This window comes from Phoca vitulina, unplaced genomic scaffold, assembly GCF_004348235.1.
Source record: "Phoca vitulina isolate PV1807 unplaced genomic scaffold, GSC_HSeal_1.0 scaffold38, whole genome shotgun sequence".
In the NCBI taxonomy this organism is placed as follows: domain Eukaryota; kingdom Metazoa; phylum Chordata; class Mammalia; order Carnivora; family Phocidae; genus Phoca; species Phoca vitulina.
This window is the reverse complement of record NW_022589741.1, coordinates 5,985,881-5,999,665: the sequence shown is the minus strand read 5'-3', so window position 1 is coordinate 5,999,665 and position 13,785 is coordinate 5,985,881. Positions and strand designations below refer to the sequence as shown.

The 13,785-nt window shown below is 40.0% G+C and overlaps 1 protein-coding gene and 1 pseudogene across 3 annotated transcripts in view; one reads left to right on the top strand and one right to left on the bottom strand.

Annotated features, from left to right (window-relative positions):
* The window catches only part of DDX10 (DEAD-box helicase 10), a 266,086-nt gene that overhangs the window by 145,897 nt on the left and 106,404 nt on the right, over positions 1-13,785 (bottom strand). The gene's annotated exons all lie outside the window — the stretch shown is intronic.
* On the top strand, positions 9,451-12,519 carry LOC116646899 (annotated as a pseudogene).

The window sequence follows — 13,785 nt, the reverse complement described above, 5'->3', positions numbered from 1 at the left end:
TGAGCCGAAGGCAGACGCTTAACGACTGAGCCACCCAGGTGCCCCTGGTTAAGTATTTTCTTAACAAAACTGAAACAATCACACTCTCACATTCAAAGTACCCATTATGACATCCCAACGTACATAACCTAACAACATCAGGGTCTTTACCGAAGACAAAATGCACTATCACCATCTTTCAGAGTCTGAAAAAGAGAGAACTGACCTCTCAGCATGGTCTGCAGTTCTGCCAACTCAAAGGATTAATTCTTTATGGTCACAGCACATAGTATTTGACAAAAAGACATCAACTGACAACCAATATCCATTTTCACCTCTACATACTAAACAGGCAAGGATGCAAAAAGAATGGGGAGAAGCTGCTTTATCACCTGGACGACAAATCAATTTATAGAGCAAACACTCAAAGGTTAAGTATAATAATATATAGTGAAAATTAATATCACCTAAGAAAACAGGGTAACATACAAACTATAAATACTACAAAAGCAACATTATTATTCAAATAAATGGTTTAATCCTACTTTTACCCAATAAAGTTAGGCAAAAGCATCATCTCATGCAATTTTCCATGTAACTGTCAATTAATCAACAAGAATTTTATTTCTTATCAGTCTGAAACTAGAGCTTGCAAAAATTCGTAACAACTCACTAGAAGCATTTAGCTCCATCTAGGTAGGCAAAGCAGCCACAAGGAGCAAGAAAATGCTGACGTGAATACACAGACAACTGGAGAACAGGGCAATAAATATTAAGGTACTCATTTAAGAAAGAAAGCGAAGGCAAAAGAAAGACAGAAAAGGGAACAGATGATGTGGACTATGGTCATGCTGGGAAAAGTGAAGCTGAACTACATTTAGGAAGTCACTATGAGCCTGAGGAGCTGTCCCTGCCTATATTCTACTCATACTTATTGAGCATCACCCCTGTATCAGGCATGGTACCAAGTCCTGGGGTAGGAGAAGAAATAAGACAGAGACTGTCCTCTAGATGCTCAGCCTAAATGGAAAGGTTGAATATACAAACAAATAATTACAAGGTGGCTAACACTCCAGGAGTGGAATCTGTACGAAGGCAATAGAAGGGGACAAACTGGGACTAGACCTTTTTGAGAGGGGTCTCCAAAAAAAATTAATTCCTAATGCCCTAAAGCATACATGGAAGGAAATGAGTTACCTTCACTCTTACACATCTAGGATGATGATATTCATATACCATCCCTGGAAAAATTCAGAAATATTCACTCAAACTCACTGTCTGGCAGACAGAGGCTCCAATCAAAGAGATTTCACCAGATACACAGAAACAAGCATAGGGCAACCCAGGCAAGGAAAATCTGATTTGCAAGGAGAGGATAAGCCATGTCTGGGGAATTCCCAGTCATCTGGGTGAAGGTGGAGGCAGGGATGAAGGTGAGTGGGAACAGAACTAGACTCTGGCAAGAGACGGGGCAGGATTTAGTTTTGCATCACACTGCAAAGCATTTAGCATGGCATGCTAACATAATCTATATGTTAACATAATTCCATATATATTGATATACGGAATTAATATACAGAAAAGGGTAGGGGCATACTATGGAAGTGTAAAGTGATCAGATTTGTCCCAAAGCACTTGGTCCTGGTTCACAGAGGCCAAGAACCAACACTTTCTAGGACACTATCATACTTACCACACAGCAAGAGGGGAAAAAAAGTTCTATCCAAATTGGAACGTGAACTTTTTTACATTGAAAAATGTTTTATTACATAACAAGTAAACTTTGTCATACACACTCCTATCAATGATTTAAAGAACTCCAAAAAATAACATTTTTCAAATCATGTGAATTATCATGAGTCCAAAAAGATATTGACGTTACTTTTAACAGCTCTTCAATTTCACACACACACACACACACACACACAATGCAAAGAAAAACCAATTCCTAAGATAGTAGATACAGTTATTGGATCAGTATGCCTATTAATTAGAAATAAACTGGGTCTTAGATGGGCATTTACTTAAATAAAAAACAGTACGAAAACCCCAGCACTACTGATACTTAGAGGCAACAGTAAATGAGAAACAAGTACAGAGGAGATGAAATTTCTCCTCTACCCTCTTAGGGTCTCCAGCCAGGCCTAACAAACTGACGTAAGACACATTAACAGGAGAAAAGCATACAAATTTTTTTCGTAATTTTGTATGTATTTGGAAGCCTTCACAAGAAAAACGAAGACCCAAAGAAGCCGTTAGGGCCAAGAGCTTACACATTAGGCTGGACGAAGAGCAGTAAATTATGAAGATGTGACAAGATGAAGGGGTTGGACTGGGGCAAAAAACTGGAAAAGTGGCTAGGAAGGTAGGGTTAGTTTAATAAAGTTTTTTTTTTTTTAAGATTTTATTTATTTATTTGAGAGAGAGAGCAGTAGCACATGCACGAGTAGGAGGGAGGGACAGAGGGAGAGGGAGAAGCAGACTCCCTGCTGAGCAGGGAGCCCAATGATGGCGATGCAGGGCTCCATCCCAGGACCCTGGGATCATGACCTGAGCCGAAGGCAGACGCTTAACCTACTGAATCACCCAGGGGCCGCAAGTTAGTTTAATAAGGTTTGTTTGCACAGATTTTTCTCTGCCTCTATCCCCCATCTCTGGTGGTAAGAATGTCTTCCTGGTATCAGAAGGGCACCTCTCACATGAGTTTTCCCTCTTGCCTGCAGGAAGAGAAAGGAAGGTCAGAGTGGCCTTCTTGCATGTGCTGCTATTTATCTGCCTTTAACTCAAAATAACCCTCATATCTGCACGGCATTTTCTGCAGTGGCATATTCTAGCCCACACAAGCAAAGTTGAAACTTCAAACACCCCAGAATCTGTTTTCTCCCCACTCTACCCATGAACCTATAGTAATTCTTCTAACGTGTTTAACATTCCAACATCCCCAATCCTCTTGCCATAAAAAACCTGCTCTTAAAAAGAGAGAAGATATTCAGCCTAAAAAAAGGAAGGAAATTCACACACATGCTACAACATGGATGAATCTTGAAGACATCAGGCTAAGTGAAATATGCCAGTCTCAAAAAAATACCTTATGACTGTACTTACATGAGGTATCTAGAGTAGTCAAATTCATAGAGACAAAGTACAATGTCTGTGAGCAAGAGTGGTTGCCTAGGGCTGGAGGGAGAAGAGAACGGGGTTTCAGTTTTGCAAGGTGAAAAAGTTCTGGAGATTGGCTGCAAAATGATGTGAATATTCTTAACAGTACTAAGCCACACACTTAAAAACAGTTAAGATGGGAAATTTTATGTTATGTGAGTTTTAAAATGTTATTAAAAAATAAATGAAAAAAAAAACAGATGTCTAATAAACTCATTGAGACTGAAATGGTGAGTAACTGAGGATGAATCCATGCCTCAGGAAGGAGAAACTAAAAGAGCCTTTACTGGAAACTAAGAGTTTAGAGTCTTTTATTCTGTAAGCAAAATTGGGGGCCAAAACAGTGATTTAATTAAAATGTTTTTCAGCAAGATTAATAAGACATCAATACATTAAAATCTGTTAGAATGGAGCAAGAGATGGAAGTAGGGAGTCAAAACAGCTTAGAAAGATTGAAAGAAATAAGAGAATTCAAGAATTCAAAGCTGGTTGTGAAGGTTTCTAAGCATGGTAAGAGGAAGGATGCAGCCCAAATGTGCTCCCTTGGGATCATTATTTAGGAGTGGCTGAGCAAGCAGATGAAGGGGAGTCAGCTGCACACGCTGTAGAATGAGGCCCTTTCTATTGCTCTTCAGCCACCAGATCATTGATCAGGAATCAAAGAACTGCTTTATTTATTTATACTTCTCCTCATCTTATAAAGATCTGAAAAGGTCAGCAAATAACCCGCTGTTCTGTTATTTGCTATTGGCCAAACACAATGGGAATATTTCTACTTCCCAGAATTTGAGCTGCTATGAAATGACACAGCTCTCCTTACAAATTACACAAGAGGTACACTTCTGAAAGATTTTATCAATAAAACTGTGGTAACTCCAGCCATACGTTAAATTACTAGGTAAGCCTTTATTTACTAGATAGAGCTCTATCTCGTAGAATGGATCTTTTGTAATACAATTCATTTATCTATTTGTTATATCCTCCTGCAGAATTCTTCCCGTTTATCTCCACTACTGCATGGTAGAAAGGCTTAGAGGGAGGTTAAAAGAAAGTCCTAAATCAGATAAAGGTACTAGAAGAGCCCTTCCTCCTTTTACATACCAAAGGAAAGTAAAACTAGAATCATCTAAAGCATATGAACAAGAATGTGACTCATAATACAACTTAATTATTTGTATTTTTTTTTTTTTAAAGATTTTATTTATTTATTTGACAGAGAGAGACACAGCGAGAGCAGGAACACAAGCAGGAGGAGTGGGAGAGGGAGAAGCAGGCTTCCCACCGAGCAGGGAGCCCGATGCGGGGCTCGATCCCAGGACCCTGGGATCATGACCTGAGCCGAAGGCAGACGCTTAACGACTGAGCCACTCAGGCGCCCCTTAATTATTTGTATATTATAGAGACAAACAACTTTTTTATTAAAAAGGCTAAATTTGCCGTCCCAGATGAGCATTCTCTCCATACATTTTTAACTTACTATTGAATTCTACATGAGACAGTGAACAGAAGAATAAATCAACTTATGCCAACTTCTAAGACAGGGTTATCCACTTACTGCTGAGTCCAGTTTGACTCAAGACTGTGGAAAAGACAAAAATGAGTAGCAGTCCTTGTCCCAAAAAAGCATACTGTCCACTGGAAGGTGAAGGGGTAAAACACAAGTACTCACTCAACCAGAACACAAGGGATATGTACTATAAAGGTCATGAGGAACAAGGATAGTTCTGTCATCACAAAACAAGAAACATAAAAACAATGTTTTTATTGAAAATTAACTGGCTCTTTGAAAGTTCAGTAAAACTGATAAGCCCTTTTTCCTGAAAATCAGGAAAAGAAAGTAAACACAATTCACAGTATCAGAAATGAGAGGGAGAACATCACTATGAATCATACAGACATTAAAAAGCTAATAAGAGAATATTACCAGCAACTTCATGTCAACAAATTCAGTTGATTTAAATGGAATGGGGAAATTTCTTGAAAGGTAAAAACTACTGAAGGTCAGGGCACCTGTGTGGCTCAGTAGGTTAAGTGGCTGACTTGATTTCGGCTCAGGTGGTGATCTTGGGGTTGTGAGATTAAGCCCCATGTTAGGCTCTGCACTTGGCGAGGAGTCTGCTTGAGTTTCCCTCTCCCATTGCCTCTGCCCTTCCCCCTGCTCACTCTCTCTCTCTAAAATAAATAAATAAAATCTTTTAAAAAAATAAAAACTACTGAAGGTCACTTAAGAAAAAAACAGATAAATGACACAGTCCTATATTTAGTAGAGGAAAATAATTTGTAGTTTAAAAACCTTACCAAAAAAGCAAACTACAGAACAATCAGTCTCATAAACACAGAAGTATAAATTCTTAACAGAGTATTTGCAAATTGAACCAAGCATAAAAAAGAATCATGGTCAAGAGATCTATTAGGGGAAAACAACACGATCCCATCTATATTTTAGGATGATAACTCCAAAAACGTTATTAGGAATGAAGTAAAACAGAGAGACTGAAAAAGGTATGTGTGGGTAGAAGGAGGGGGAGGGAAGACCTATTAAGGTAGTATTTCAGGAGACAAAAGCAAAAGAGACCCCAAGGCCAAGGTGTGGATCTCCATCACCATGTGGCACAACGTCTGGGAGCAAGAGTGAAGAGAAAACGTGCTTGCCAGAGACACTTATACCAGTGAAATGTCTGGCAACTAACATACCCAAGTAAACCTGAGTCCTCTGGAAGACAGTCATGCCATTAAGCGACACAAACTTTAGTAAGGATGATAATAAATTCTGTTTGGGCACATGTTGGTGAAGGCAGAATGCATCTGAAAATTACAAAGGACAGGAGCCACAACACAGGGCACATTTTATATAACCCATGAAGGAGAGATTCAATTCTGACTAATCAAGAACTGGCTACAATCCTGAGACAAGGCAACATAGATCATTACTTTGTATTTATCTAAAAAGATGAATGCCTAAAAAATGTACTTTAATAGTCCTGCTTCCTTGCTACCCAAAACATTCTCTTTGTAGTTACTGGGTTAGTAAAACTGCCTATCTGGAGATTTGTCCCTAAGAACAATTTTTATGGCTCTTTTTAAAGTGATAACAGTGGTCACACATGAATTCAAGACATAGTGTTTTGTGGGGTTTTTTTAACTTTAAATCATCAGTATCAGGGCAAACAACATTGGTTGTATCGCTCCTTATTCCCTGCTCAAAGAACTTCTGCTTTCTCCAGCTATCAAATGGCCAAGGGGTTGGGTTAAAATCTTCACAGTGAATTTTACTTGGTAAAACTGTTCTCAGTCCTAGCAAGCTGCAAGTCAAAATCATCTGGGAACTTGTATTTTTTTTTTTTTTTAAGATTTTATTTATTTGAGAGAGAGAGAGAGAGCACAAGCTAGTACAGGAGCAGGAAGGGGAAGAGCAGAGGAAGACGGAGAAGCAGACTCCCCGCTGAGCAGGGAGCCTGACCTGGGGCTCTATCCCAAGATCCTGGGATCATGACCTGAGCTGAAGGCAGCTGCTTAACCAACCCAGCCACCCAGGCACCCCTCATCTGGGAACTCTTTTTTTTTTTTTTTTTTTAAAGATTTTATTTATTTATTTGAGAGAGAGAATGAGAGAGAGAGAGAGCACAAGAGGGGGGAGCGGGAGAGGGAGAAGCAGACTCCCCGCTGAGCAGGGAGCCCGATGCGGGACTCGATCCCGGGACTCCAGGACCATGACCTGAGCCGAAGGCAGTCGCTTAACCAACTGAGCCACCCAGGCGCCCAATCTGGGAACTCTTTTAAAAGACCAAAGACAATGCTCAGACTCCCTCCCTCCCCCAACCACCAGCAGCAATTCTCATTTAATTGGTCTGGAGTTAGAGTGTCTTTTAATCATTCATTAGCGGATAAGTCTGAGGACTAAAGTCAACTTAACAGAAAGTAAGGTTGGGATAGAGGGTACATACCTCAATATCACAAAAGCCATCTATGAAAAACCCACAGCGAATATCATTCTCAATGGGGAAAAACTGAGAGCTTTCCCCCTAAGGTCAGGAACACAGAAGGGATGTCCACTATCACCACTGCTATTCAACATAGTATTAGAAGTCCTAGCCACAGCAATCAGGCAACAAAAAGAAATCAAAGGCATCCAAATCGGCAAAGAAGTCAAACTCTCATTCTTTGCAGATGATATGATACTTTATGTGGAAAACCCAGAAGACTCCACCCCAAAACTGCTAGAACTCATAGAGGAATTCAGTAAAGTGGCAGGATATAAAATCATGCACAGAAATCAGTGGCATTCCTATACACCACCAACAAGACAGAAGAAAGAGAAATTAAGGAGTCGATCCCATTTACAATTGCACCCAAAACCATAAGATACCTAGGAATAAATCTAACCAAAGAGGCAAAGGATCTGTACTCAGAAAACTATAAAATACTCATGAAAGAAACTGAGGAAGACACAAAGAAATGGAAAAACATTCCATGCTCATGGATTGGAAGAACAAATATTGTGAAGATGTCAATGCTACCTAGAGCAATCTACACATTGAATGCAAATATCAAATATCAAAATACCATCAACTTTTTTCAAAGAAATGGAACAAATAATCCTAAAATTTGTACGGAACCAGAAAAGACCCTGAATAGCCAGAGGAATGTTGAAAAAGAAAAGCAAAGCTGGCGGCATCACAATTCCAGACTCCCAGCTCTATTATAAAGCTGTCATCATCAAGACAGTATGGTACTGGCACAAAAACAGACACATAGATCAATGGAACAGAATAGAGAGCCCAGAAATGGACCCTCAACTCTATGGTCAATTAATCTTTGACAAAGCAGGAAAGAATGTCCAATGGAAAACAGACAGTCTCTTCAACAAATGGTGTTGGGAAAACTGGACAGCCACATGCAGAAGAATGAAACTGGACCCTTTCCTTACACCACACACAAAAATAGACTCCAAATGGTTGAAAGACCTCAATGTGAGACAGGAGTCCATCAAAATCCTAAAGGAGAACACAGGCAGCAACCTCTTCGACCTCAGCCGCAGCAACTTCCTAGAAACATCGCCAAAGGCAAGGGAAGCAAGGGCAAAAATGAACTATTGGGACTTCATCAAGATAAAAAGCTTTTGCACAGCAAAAGAAACAGTCAACCAAACCAAAAGACAACCAACAGAATGGGAGAAGATATTTGCAAATGACATATCAGATAAAGGGCTAGTATCCAAAATCTATAAAGAACTTATCAAACTCAACACCCAAAGAACAAATGATCCAATCAAGAAATGGGCAGAAGACATGAACGACATTTTTCCAAAGACATCCAAATGGCCAACAGACACATGAAAAAGTGCTCAACATCGCTTGGCATCAGGGAAATCCAAATCAAAACCTCAATGAGATATCACCTCACACCAGTCAGAATGGCTAAAATTAACAAGTCAGGAAATGACAGATGTTCGCGGGGATGTGGAGAAAGGGGAACCCTCCTACACTGTTCGTGGGATGCAAGCTGGTGCAGCCACTCTGGAAAACAGTATGGAGGTTCCTCAAAAAGTTGAAAACAGAGCTGCCCTACGACCCAGCAATTGCACTACTGGGTATTTACCCCAAAGATACAAATGTAGGGATCCGAAGGGGTACATGCACCCCAATGTTTATAGCAGCAATGTCCACAATAGCCAAACTATGGAAAGAGCCAAGATGTCCATCGACAGATGAATGGATAAAGAAGGTGTGTATATATATATACACACACACACACACACACACACACACACACAAGGAATATTATGCAGCCATCAAAAGGAATGAAATCTTGCCACTTGCAACGACATGGATAGAACTGGAGGGTATTACGCTGAGCGAAATAAGTCAATCAGAGAAAGTATCAGGTATCATATGACCTCACTGATATGAGGAATTCTTAACCTCAGGAAACAAACTGAGGGTTGCTGGAGTGGGGGGTGGGGGGTGGGAGGGATGGGGTGGCTGGGTGATAGACATTGGGGAGGGTATGTGCTATGGTGAGCACTGTGAATTGTGTAAGACTGTTGAATCACAGACCTGTACCTCTGAAACAAATCATACATTATATGTTAGAAAAAAAAAGAAGATAGCAGGAGGGGAAGAATGAAGGGGGGGAAATCGGAGGGGGAGACGAACCATGAGAGACTATGGACTCTGAGAAACAAACTGAGGGTTCTGGGGGGGGGGATGGGTTAGCCTGGTAATGGGTATTAAGGAGGGCACGTACTGCATGGAGCACTGGGTGTTACACGCAAACAATGAATCATGGAACACTACCTCAAAAACTAATGATATAATGTATGGTGATTAACATAATAAAAAAAAAAAGTAAGGTTGTCAGAACAGCAAGATGGACAGAACACTGATCCTGAAAATGCTGTTGAACTGACACTACAACTGTCTTTCACCAGGTTTCTCATTATATAATTAACACAATTTTCTCTTCCTTTAAGCCACCTCTGGTTGTATTTTCTGTTACTTGCAGTAAACAGTATCCTACATTTACACATGGCAACAAAATTTTCAGGATAAAAGTTTAGCATTATAAACAGGAAGCAGAACTGAAGTCATTCTGCTGACAAAGGACAAGGCAATTTTACAGGAGCCAGCAAAGAATGTCATTTTACTGTACATGAAAAGGTCCTTTCCGGCAGCTTATATCTAATTTAGAATATTTGAAAAGATAGGTATGTGTCCGTTCAACTGCCTCTCCAAATGACTGGAGGTTCTTCTTTGAAACTGAACGATGCATATAAGACAGTACCATCTTGTACATATATCTTTTACAAGTGTTTTAAGACCTATCTCCCAGATAGACCTATTAGTCTAAAATAAATAAGGACATTCTCAAAAAATGAAATAATATATAGATGGCATTTCCTTCTTTGTTCTACTTAATTCAAACTACCTAAATATACAAAAAGCAATGCCACCAGTCTTATGCAGCTCGTAGCTACTCTTCAACTGGGCTCTGATTTAAGGTCCAACAAGAGGAGGAAGCACCTGATTTAAAGGAATTTGCATTTTTCTTCTCCAAGAAAAGACAAAACAATAGATGACACCAGTGCTGTGAGACATCTAGGCAGCCCCAGAGGTCCTAGAATGGGAGGCCAAGACAGCTTCTGTGGAGCCAAGGCCAAGGTGTGGATCTCCATCACCAAACTGAGCCACCTGGTCCAGGATATGAAAACTGAGTCCCTAGAGGAAATCCATCTCTTCTCCCTACCCATCAAGGAATCTGACATCACTGACTTTTTCCTGGGGATATTCCTCAATGATGAGGTTTTAAAGATTATGCCCATGCAAAAGCAGACCCATACTCACCAGCGGACTAGATTCAAGGCATTTGTCACCATGGAGGACTACAACTGACTTGTCAGTCTGGGTGTTACGCACTCCAAGGAGGTAGCCACCGCCATATGCGGGGCCATCATCCTGGATAAGCTCTCCATTGTCTCTGTGTGGCAAGGCTACTAGAGGAACAAGATAAGCAAGCCCTCCACTGTTCTTTGCGAGGTGACAAGCCACTAAGGCTCTGTGCTGGTGGGTCTCATCCTCACCTCCAGGGACACTGGCATTGTCTAGGCTCCTGTGCCCAACAAGCTGATCATGGCAGGTGCTGACAAGAGCTACTCCTTGGCCAGAGGCTGCACTGTCACCATGGACAACTTTGCCAAGGTCACCTCTGATGCTATCTTTAAGATCTAGAGCCATCTCACTACCAAACCCTGCAGAGAGACTATATTCACCAAGTCTCCCCATCAGGAATTCAGGGATCATCTCATAAAGATCCATACCAGAGTTTCCAGGCAGAAGACTAAGGCTGCAGTGTGGTCATCACAAAATTCACTTTACTTTCTTTGTATAAAAACTAAGACTATTAAAAAAATAAAGGATTCTGCCCTAAAATTCACTTCTAAGTCAATTATTTAAATCTTTCTTCCTTTTGTTCTCCAAGGAGTATGGACAACTCGTCGCTTCCAGTGCTCATCTCTCCCCCAACCCTGGATTTGATCATTCCTATTCTTCCTGAACCAGCTGCCTCACAGTCTGTTAATTAGGTTCAGGAGCTCCTTTCCTTATGCCTTTAAATATGCTCACATTTCCCAGTTCACCTGCCAGTTCTTACAACCAATAAATTGTACCATATATTCCTTTCCCAACCAGCCACCGCCATGACACCCCCCCCCCCCCCCCCCGCTCCCTTCACAGTCAACCTTCTTGAACTGTGGTCCCCTCATCTCTTCATTTATCAACCCACTTTACCATGCCCTCCACCTCTACTACTGGATTAAAATTGCTCTGGGTAAGGTCACCAATTATTGCCTCACTGCTAAAATTAAAGACCCCTATTAAGTCTCTGTATTTCTTTCTTGCTTATTTTTAAGCTTCCATTAAAGCCAAAGTGTATGTTAGACACTAGATGTACAAAGTTGATTAAAACAGTCCCTATCTTAAAAAGCTCACAGTCTTATGCAAGAAATAGTCACAGAGACCATTTCAATATGGCAGTAAATAAGTTCAATGACAGTGGCCTATACATGATAGAAGGCAATCATAGGGAACTGGAGCTAGGAAATGGTTTCTAAGAAGCAATGAATAATCTCAGTTTTAAAGATTTAACAGAAATTCTTAATGTCATACAGTGAAAAAGATATTTCAGACAGAGCATATGTGTGTAAAGAAAAGAGAAATGACCTAAACTCAGGCCAGAACCATGAGCAGGAAGGAGAGGATGGACCCAAGCGAAATCAATTAACCTGTCATACAGAATTTGATACCAATGACTAATCTTCCCTTTCTTCGTACTCTCTGCCCTATCCCTCTCTTTTGTTGGATTCATCTTCTATTTCAAAGAGTCTGCCCCCTTCTTCCTCACACTCTAACTGCTTTCTGAAGATCTGATCCAAACCTACTAACAGGGAGCAGACACTGCAAACCAGGTCAGGGAAAAAGTTTTCATTTGTAACTTTAATGACAGTACTGACAAGCAAAAGAATATTCAGTTCTCTCCATAGGATTAGTCAAATTAATTGCTTTCATAAAAGTAATGTACAAACTAACATAAAAAAAATAGCAGTTATAAGGATAATATGGTGCAAGAATAGTGACCTAAGGTACACTATGACAGATTAATAAAATACATTGAAGAGAAGCAAGCAGAAAGTGATCCTGGGGAAATTAAATTGCAGAATCTAAAGTGATTTAGAAATAGTCTAACTGGAATTTAATTGCAGATGAGAAAAATTGCTCATATAAATTTTAACCAGATCTAGAAGATGTTCAAAAAGAACTGCAGAAAAGGGATGCCTGGGTGGGTCAGTCGGTTAGTATCTGCCTTCGGCTCAGGTCATCATCCCAGGGTCCTGGGATTGACTCCCACCCACATCGGGCTCCTTGCTCAGCGGGCAGCCTGTTTCTCCCTCTGCCTGCCACTCCTCCTGCTTATTCTCTTTCTCTCTCTCTGACAAATAAATAAATAAAATCTTAAAAAAAAAAAAAAAGAACTAAAGAATGAATTAATGGAAGAATTCTAGACTTGTGCTTACTCTGAAGAATGTTAAGTGGGTCTTCTACCTCCAAATTCAAATGTGAGAATGTCCTGCAGAATTGCCTCTAAGAATCACAATTCCTGAGCAGAAACCTAAGAAAACAGATGGTTTTTAAGGTAACCACAGCCCGTATCCATACCATATAATCGACACATCAGAGTCATTACCTGAGCTTCCTAGAAATTAACTGGAGGAGCTGATGTGTTATATTTGTACCCTAAGGCTGCAACTCTTTAAACAAATGAACTCCATGCTCTGCATTAGGTGAACTTGCCAGTGGCTTTCTAAAGGAGAAAATGCACCTTTGTAGAGGTCAGAGAGAAATATGTGAGAATAATCTCTTCTGATGGCTGTGCTCTTTAATTCCCAATGGCCAATGGAAAGAGAAGTCCTTACAATGTTACAGAAGCAGCTTTTAAAAAACTTTTTTTAAAGAGATATAGAACGAGAGCAATTTGGTTGTCCCATACATATTGTCTTGCTAATTTCATTTCTATCAGAAAAAAAAGTAAGTCTGCTAATTGTCCAACCAAAAAAGAAAACAAACAAGGGAAGGTAGAGGATTCTTGGGTGTGCAATATGAGCTACACTCTCAGAACCTCCGATAACTGGAGCTCAGGCTCTCTGCTTCCCTTTCAAGGGAAAGCCATTTCAACTATAAATTGACAGAATCATTTTGGAAGGCAGGACAAATACCCTTTTTTACCCTCTGAGGGTAAGAAGAGAGAAAAGAAGGGGTCAACAGAAAATCTCTTCATACAGCTTAATATTATGAATACCATTTGGTATGTATTACAATGTTATAAAACTTGTGAAGTTTTTTTCATTCAATCCAATTCCCCTAAATGAGCTTGTTTGTAAGTGGATCAGCTGTCACCACATTGTAAACTGCATTTAAAATTATTTTCCTTCCTCTTGAGAATTTCATTTAATAGGCTTATGTAAATTAAGTACCTTTATTTAGTGCCCCATCCAAATAGAAAGAGATCAAGTTGTCAATAAGAGAAACATTTTGCAACAATATAACCCAGGCATTCACATTAATAAAATACTTGAGTAGAATACTAAAAATATGT